Here is an 8,703-nt window from a genome sequence, read left to right on the forward strand (position 1 = left end):
ATCAAATAAAGAAGAAAAGCTCTATTTGTCTTCAGATTTCAAATCTAACCTATAAGAAATACACTAACTAACATATGCATGGAATAGTAAATAAATGGTATCAAATACTCTTATTCTTGTCTCTGAAAAAAAAGAGCATTTCACACCAAAATTTTTTGAGCCCTCTATTTTAAGAAGAAATTACATTTATAGTTTTATATCATCTCTTAGTTCTAGTAGAGATTGATTAACAATAGGTTATGATTAATTCCTTGGGGCAAGTTGATCAATTGAGATGCATAACATTGAGCAAGATGGTTGAGATGGGTTTAACACTACCAACATGTTGGTTAATCTAGCTGAGCAAGAGTTGGATGATGTTGTTAGGATCATGGCTGAAATATATAGCCTTTATCTTCTTGTTGGAGAAAAATATGGCACTAAATCTAGAATTAGGGTAGAAAGGAGAAGGCTTGATGAAGTAGAGAGGAAGAAGCATATGAAACTCTTTTCTATCATGGATGGAACAAAATACAAGAGTGATGAGAATGCCTTAGACACACTATCTCAAGAAGGTACTTTGTGCCTATCTATTGTTGCATATGTTTGAATGGAAGAGTTATCATTATTCTTGGTTTTTGTGTGCACATATAGATGCTTTCTTATTCTATTTTGTGTTTTTTTTCCTTTGGGGGACATATATGTTCTTGAGAAATTAATCAATTATATAGTTGCACATGATAGTTGTAGTTTATTCTTTTGAGAACACTATTTTGTACTCCAGTGTCAATATTTTCTTCATGTTTGCCTTCAGATATTCTCCTCACAAAGTCACATAATTTAGATCATATTAGTAGGTAGCCTCTAAAGCTATAAAAATAGTAAATACTTATAGCACTATACATACCTTTGTGTAGAAACAATTTCTTGTAATCACTCTTCCATTAAAATGAGAGCTAAGAACTATTTCATTGTTCATATTATTTCGAGTAGCATTGTTGCATCATTTGTAAAGATGCAATTTTTTTTTATGCTTCATCTCTTTAATGGGTTTTAAAACTTGTCTTCTCTGATAGTGTCAAATATGGTAATTTTCTCTTCTAGGATCATTTTTTTGATAGTTTTTAGCATTGATGTTTCATATCATACTTTAGGATGTCTTATACATCATGAGAAAAGGCATCCTGATTATGAATCATGACTATGATCAACATTGATACTAAAAACTATCTCATAGTCTATTCAAGAAGAGAAAATAATTATCAAATATAGATTATGGAGATCTGATACACTTTAGTAATTAAATCTGATACATATGTGACATGAGCAATGATTAGTGGTGAAGGGGGCAAGATTCAATAGTTTCTAAGATTCATCATTTCTATATGAAATGTATTCTTTGATTTATTGGTTCTTTCTAATATTTTGTGAAGAGAAGGACTATATATTGATTATAAGGGCCTATTAGATCATATGATGATAACTTGTTTGGGTTGTTGATATAGGTCGAAGAACCTAATGGAGATAACACTATGATTCTGTCATAGAATAACTATCCATTGAACCTGAATACAGACAATGATCTTGTGTTGCTGCTCCAAAATACTAGTCATTTGAATACTATAGTGGGTGGGCTAATGACACTACCTAATAATAACAACTATTGTAGTGATCAGATGATCAAAGATTTCAAAAACAAGAGGAGAAGGCACTCAAAAGAGCTTGGAGAAGATGGCAAAGATAGGCAAAGAGAACACCCTTTTATTGAAACTGAACCAAGAGAACTTGCAAGAGGAAAAAAGAAAGGGCTTGACTATTTTTTTGATCTCTATGAGTAGTGTGGCAAGTTTCTATTGGATGTTAAACACATCACTAAGGAAATAGGGGAGAAATGTCCTACAAAATTATTTGTTTATAATGCTCTACAATCACCTCAAAAAGATAGTGCATAGAATTTAAAACCAAAATTTGGATCTTTTATTCAAATAAGATTAAATAACTTATCAAGAGAGAGTGATACTATTTGTGACATAGATCAAAGTGTATTTACTTGGTTGAAATAGTGCTTTGATCAATAGTGCATTAACTCTTCTTACATGTTTAGAAAAATGTTTGAATGTGTGTTGAAATGCATGGTTGACTTTGTTCATCATGCTTTTCTTTCTTGTATAATGCTCATATCCATATTTAATTTGGTTATGTTGGCATTCCTATTATCCATGTCTTGATAATACTCTATTATATTGACATTGATGTCTACTAAATTGAATAGTTTTGTAAATCTCCAAAAACAACAGGTGAAACTTGACAGAAAACCATGTGTTGTTGTTGGGAAAAGTGGTCTCATGGCTCTATATGATAGTCTATTTAGTCAAGTTTACAATAACCTTAATCGTATTTATGATTTCCATATTTCTAACACTCAATATACTTTCTTAGGAGATAGATAGGAAAGAGAAATTATTTCAATACATTACACAAAATTACATGATTTATTATTTGTAATGTCCCCTTTCTAGCATTCATAGCATGATGTTGTCATTAGCCTATTTCCCCACAGTCTCGTAGGCTAACTAGGATATTAAAGGGGCTAAGAGGCCATTTGGCCTAGACAGTTTCAGTTGCAGGTCTTTCTGAGGGGTTCTGAGGCAACTTTGGGCATACTTACTATTTATAGTAAGTCATCTTGGACATGTCCGGACATTCAGTCACAGTGGTATGTCGATGGTAATTGTTTAAAATTGACAAGAAGATTTATTTATCATTGATAAGATTTTTTATGCATTGATAAAGCCATTTTATAAAGTTAAATTTAAATATTTAACTTTATTAATGCATAGACTATAGTTTGTGGGAAATATTTAAATTAAAAGAGTTCCCTTTATTTTTATAACACATTGGAGACATAAGGTACATAAAGGGAGTTATGTTTTATCCCACATTGAGAAAATGAAGGATTGAGCTCTTGTGAGAACACTATAAAAGAAATGGAAGAGTTTTTTTTTGTATGCTTGGATGAAGATTAATGTTATGTTGTTGGATATTTGATTATCGGGCTTGGAGGACGGAATCCCTCTTTGCTAGCATTCTCTTCGCTGTTGGAAGACACAGTCAGAAGGATCAAGGGTGTTTTCACTTCAGGAAACACACTGGGTTTCATTTGGGGCATTTGCATAAAGAAATTTACAAGGGTTTGAGGTGTAGATCTGAAGTTAGTTTTTGCTATAGTCGGCATGAACAGTATTTTGCTACAGTACGGCGTAAACAGTGTTGGTATCAAGTTTACTTGTTTTTTCGGCTGATTAGAAGTTTGGAGGGCTGGCCGACTACATATACAAAATACTACGGCCACTAATTCCAGATTTCTTCTGTCAAATTTTGATATTTTGCATAATAATTGTTGAATACAAGTCTAAATAGTTGTTGCAGCCTTTAAGGCAGCTGTAAGTGCACATCTACATTTAAAAATCACCCTTTATTAGCAGATTGAAAGAGTTTCCAAATTTTTCATATACTATTGAATGTGTACCAAGTGTTTGTGAAAATGTTATGATGTGTATTATGCATTTTAATGTCACTTCATAGTTGTTCGTAAATCTACTCATTGGAAAGCAATTTATTGAGGAAATCAGCTTTATGAGTTTGCATACAAAGTGTTTGACAATATTCCTTAAGTTAAATTTTTGCAAGTCAAAGTTTAAATCAGGGGAGGATATTACATTATTATCATGAAGCTAGATGTTGTGATGTAGGAGCATCCAGAGGTATAAGGGCAATCCTGTGTCACCCAAAAAAAATGTACTTAGACTTAGTTTCTGTTTCATGTCTTTACATTTTTGGATACCCATTTGGCTCAAATAAAGGTTCCAACTCTCATAGTTCAACTATCAGTGCGTTTGAAAATCTTGAAAAAATAGGAGCATGTATTTGGGCCATCATTTCGGTAAACTAGAAGGTGTGAATTGGCCAGATGAATGTAATCATGATTTAGAGCATTCTAGAAAAAGAATCAGGTCAATAGGCCCCATGGTTTGAAATTTATTGCAGTTTTTTGAGTTTTGGGGACCTCCTAAGAATGCTTCAAAGTTAGGTTTGAGGCATTAAATGACCTCAAAAAGGGTCAAAAATGGGGGACGAGCGAAGTTGGTCCATAGGGCTATAGAGCACTTTGAGAGCTTTTCAAAAATGTAAACGGTTCATCAATCAGAGCTACGGTTCAAAAGTTATGCCTCTTGAAAGTTCGGTTACCATTTTTGGATTCTTCTAGATTTGCACCGACTTCTAACGTAGCTTTCAGAACCTTCTATTACATCAGTGGATGCCTACTAGCACTTTCTAGAATGTACTCCTAGTCCTTAACCCTCCGGGGTCTATTTAAGGAGATTTCTGGCATTGTAAAAGGTAGTTCGGAGTGGAGTTTGAGAGGAGGTGCTAAAAGGAGAAATATTCTCCAAATTTATGCTATTGTAAGCCCTTAGGGCATGTTCTGAAGTTTATTTGATCTGTACTATTTGTACTAGCTTATTTTCTTAGTTAATATAATTTCCCTTTTCTATTGTGTCCATTCTATTCTTGGGTTGTATCCCCATCAAGTGGTATCAGAGCTGGTTTTCCTGAGTGTGTAGACAGAGTGCCGAATGTGAGGCAGTTTGCACTAGGACTGTGTGGTTGTGGGTTCAAGTTAGAAGATGCCTCCACGAAGAGAGCATGGCAAAAGGGCTAGAGCTATTGATCCTGAGGAGGTTAGAGCCCTCTAGAGGCAGGTACAAGCATTGCAAGAGGAGCTTCGTACAGAAGCAAATGTTGCCGCAGGTGACAATAGTGAGGATGACAATGAAAAGGAAGTAATGGGACTAGAAGAGGAAGTTGATGGAGAAGTTCTGAATCTTGTAGAGGAAAGGCTTTTTAGGGCCATTACTAAGTTTGGGAAAAGACCTACAATTAAAGTGGGTATATTTTCAGGAAATCTGAAACCAGATGAGTTGATTGATTGGATCAATGAACTGGAAGAATACTTTGAGTATGAGGATATAAGGGACCTAGATAGGGTTAAGTTTTCAAAGGCCAAACTGAAAGGCCATGCCAAAATTTGGTGGCAAGAGGTTCAACTGGAAAGACTTAGAAGAGGAAAGGAGAAGATCACAAGATGGGATCGCATGGTGGACAAATTGAAGAAGCAGTTCATTCCTATGGACTACGAGCTTGATCTATTTAAGAAGATGCATGGGTTAGAGCAAGCAGGAAGATCAGTCCAAGAATATACAGAGGAGTTTTATCGACTCTTGATTAGAGTGGGGGATGCAGAAGCAAATAAGGAGAAGGTTGCTCGTTATATTAGTGGGTTACGACCTAGCATCCAAGAGGAATTAAGTCTAGTAAGAATGACCAGCGTTGAAGAAGCATACCAGTTTTCCCTATGAGTTGAAGAGAAGCTGAGTAAAAGGTTTGAAGGAAGACAAAGAGGGCACGGTCAAGGAGAAAGGGGAAGCGGTAGATCATCTGGAGGCCGCAATGAAACCCAAAAGCAAAATGAAGATGTGGGTACTAGCAGAAACCAGAGGAATGAGGGTTTCAACTGCTCCCATGATCAAGACTTTGGAAATTAAAGAGGAAGAGGTAGAGGACATGGACAAGGAAGAGGAGGCTTCCATGGTACATGTTTCCATTTCAATGAAGAAGGTCATTGTGCCTTTGAATGCCCTCAACGACAAGGAAGGATAGATAGGAGAGCTAAGGGCCAAGCTAGGGTTGCTCATGTGGATGAGGATGCACAATCATCACATTCAGAGGATGCAGAAAGAGAAGAGACCTTGGTAAATGAAAGAGTCCTACTAAGTGGTGAGAATGAACTAGGACAATGAAGGAGTTTGTTTCGTACTAGATGCAAGTGTGAGGATAAATGTTGTGACGTGATCATTGATGGTGGTAGCATTGATAACCTGGTATCAGAAGAGATGGTCTCTAAGCTAAAGCTCAAGAGGGAGAAACATCCCCAACCCTATCAGATTTCTTGGGTAAAAGATGATCATAAGGTCCTAGTAAGTGAACAATGTTTAGTAAAATTCAAAATTGGGAGTTACCATGATGAAGTTCTCTATGATGTTATTTCGATGGATGTTTGCCATGTATTGTTGGGTAGACCATGGCAGTTTGATAGACATGCAATACATGATGGACATGCAAACACATACTCTCTGACAAAGGATGGAGTTTGCCACAAATTGAAGCCCATGAAAAAGGAAGGTGAAAAGGTATGTAGCAGTGCTAGGATTTCTCTTGTTGATGGAAGGAAGTTTTTAGATGGCATGAAACATCAGCATATGTGCTATGCTTTGATTCCTAGGAAAGATAAAGAAGGTAGTAGTGAAATACCATTTGAAGTTTCAAATTTACTAGGGGAATTTGGAGATATTATCTCTGATAATGTTCTAGATGGATTGCCACCAGTAAGGCAAATCAGTCATCAAATAGATCTGATTCCAGGAGCTAGTTTTCCTAACAAGGCTGCTCACAGGATGACTCCTACTGAAATAGAGGAGCTAAATAGACAGGTTTAGGAGTTGTTGAGGAAGGGCTTGATTCCAAAGAGCTTGAGTCCATGTGTATTACCTGTAGTACTTGCACCAAAGAAGGATAGAGAGTGGAGGATGTGTACAGATTCTCGAGCTATAAATAGGATAACCATCAAGTACTGGTTTCCTTTACCAAGGATGGATGATCTTATGGACTGCTTGAGTGGAGCTCAGTACTTCACAAAGATAGATCTGAAGAGTGGCTATCATCAGATATGGATTTGAGAAGGAGATGAGTGGAAAACAGCCTTCAAGACTAAGGAGGGTCTTTATGAGTGGTTAGTCATGCCCTTTGGATTGACGAACGCCCCAAGCACCTTCATGCGGCTGATGAATGAGGTACTTAAGAAGTTCTTGGGAAAATTTCTTATTGTCTATTTGGATAATATTTTAATTTTCAGCAAGACTTTGGAAGAACATTTACTGCATATTCGTAGTGTCCTTGAAAGGCTAACGAAAGAGAAACTATTAATTAATCTAAAGAAGTGTGTCTTTGCAAAAAGGGAGTTAGTCTATTTGGGATTTTTTATATCACCTGAAGGTCTCAAAATGGATCCAGAGAAGGTAAATGCCATCTTGGAATGGCCTACTCCAAGGTCTACTACTGAGGTAAGATCATTTCATGGTCTGGTTAGTTTTTACAGGAAGTTTATTAAGAATTTTAGTGGCATATGTGCACCCCTAACTGATACAATAAGAGGGGATAGAAAAGAGTTCAAATGGACTATAGCAGCTGCGAGAAGTTTTGAATTACTGAAGAAGGTGACTGAACAGCCTGTGTTGGCAATTCTAGATTTTAGAAAAGTATTCTAGGTGGATTGTGATGCTAGTGGTAGCACTATTGGGGCTGTATTAAGCCAAGAAGGTAAGCCTATTGCATATTTTAGTGAAAAATTGAATGATGCAAAGAAGAAGTATTCTGTTTATGATCAAGAGTTCTATGCAATAGTTCAGGCCTTAAAGAAATGGAGGCATTATTTATTTCCAAAGAAATTTGTTTTGTATACTGATCATCAGGCATTATAGTACCTAAATAACCAAGGTAAACTGAATCAGAGGCATATGAAGTGGGTATAATTCTTGCAGAGTTATACATTTGTGTTGAAGCATAGAAGTTGAAAATATAACAGGGTTGCAGATGCACTAAGTAGGAGATAGTTGTTGCTTACAACAATGTAGGTTGAAGTAGTTGGGTTTGATGAACTCAAGAATTTGTACCCCGAGGATGCTGATTTTGTTGAAGCATGGAAAGCTTGTAAAGAACCTATTGCTGTAGATAGAACCAAGTGGTTAGACTATTTGATTCAGGATGGCATGTTGTTCAAAGGTAGTCAATTGTGCATTCCAAGGAGTTCCATGATGGAAAATCTGATTAAGGAGAAACACAGTGGAGGGATGGCAGGACATTTTGGTTAGGATAAGACCATTTCCATTCTTAGAGAACATTATTTTGGCCTCAAATTACACGGGATGTGAAGAAGTTTGTATAGAGTTGCCAAGTTTGTCAAGTTGCCAAGGGGTTTAGTCAAAATACTGGCCTATATCAGCCATTGCCTGTTCCATCAAGGCCATGGGAGGACATAAGTATGGATTTTGTTCTTGGATTGCCAAGGACACAAAGGGGTAATGACTCAATATTTGTGGTGGTTGATAGGTTCTCCAAAATGGCACATTTCATTCCATGCCACAAAACTCATGATTTTGTCCATATTGCAGACTTGTTTTTCAAAGAGGTGGTAAGACTACATGGTCTTCCAAGGAGTATAGTTTCTGACAGAGATACTAAATTTGTGGGGTATTTCTGGAGGACATTATGGAAGAAGTTAAGAATAGACTTGAAATTCAGTTCCACGCATCACCCACAGACTAATGGCCAAACAGAAGTGGTAAATAGAAGTCTGGGCAATTTGCTGAGATGTTTAGTTGGAGATAAGCCCAAGGGATGGGATTTGATTCTACCACAGGTAGATTTTTCTTATAATAACTCTGTAAATAGGAGTACTGGAAAATCACCATTTCAAATTGTATATGGGAATAGCCCAAGGAATGCACCAGAATTGAGGAAGATAGAACAAGGGGAGAGGACAAGTGCTGAAGCTAAGGAATTTGCTGAACACATCAAGTGTCTACATGAGGAGGTTCAAGCACACAT

General features: G+C 36.5%; 1 pseudogene; it reads left to right on the forward strand.

Annotated features, from left to right (window-relative positions):
* Window positions 1–239: 239 nt before the first annotated feature.
* LOC149548210 (floricaula/leafy-like protein pseudogene) lies at window positions 240–1,931 on the forward strand (annotated as a pseudogene).
* Window positions 1,932–8,703: the final 6,772 nt, after the last annotated feature.

This window comes from Cupressus sempervirens, chromosome 7 (assembly GCF_028749045.1).
Source record: "Cupressus sempervirens isolate cs-2001-9-10 chromosome 7, ASM2874904v1, whole genome shotgun sequence".
In the NCBI taxonomy this organism is placed as follows: domain Eukaryota; kingdom Viridiplantae; phylum Streptophyta; class Pinopsida; order Cupressales; family Cupressaceae; genus Cupressus; species Cupressus sempervirens.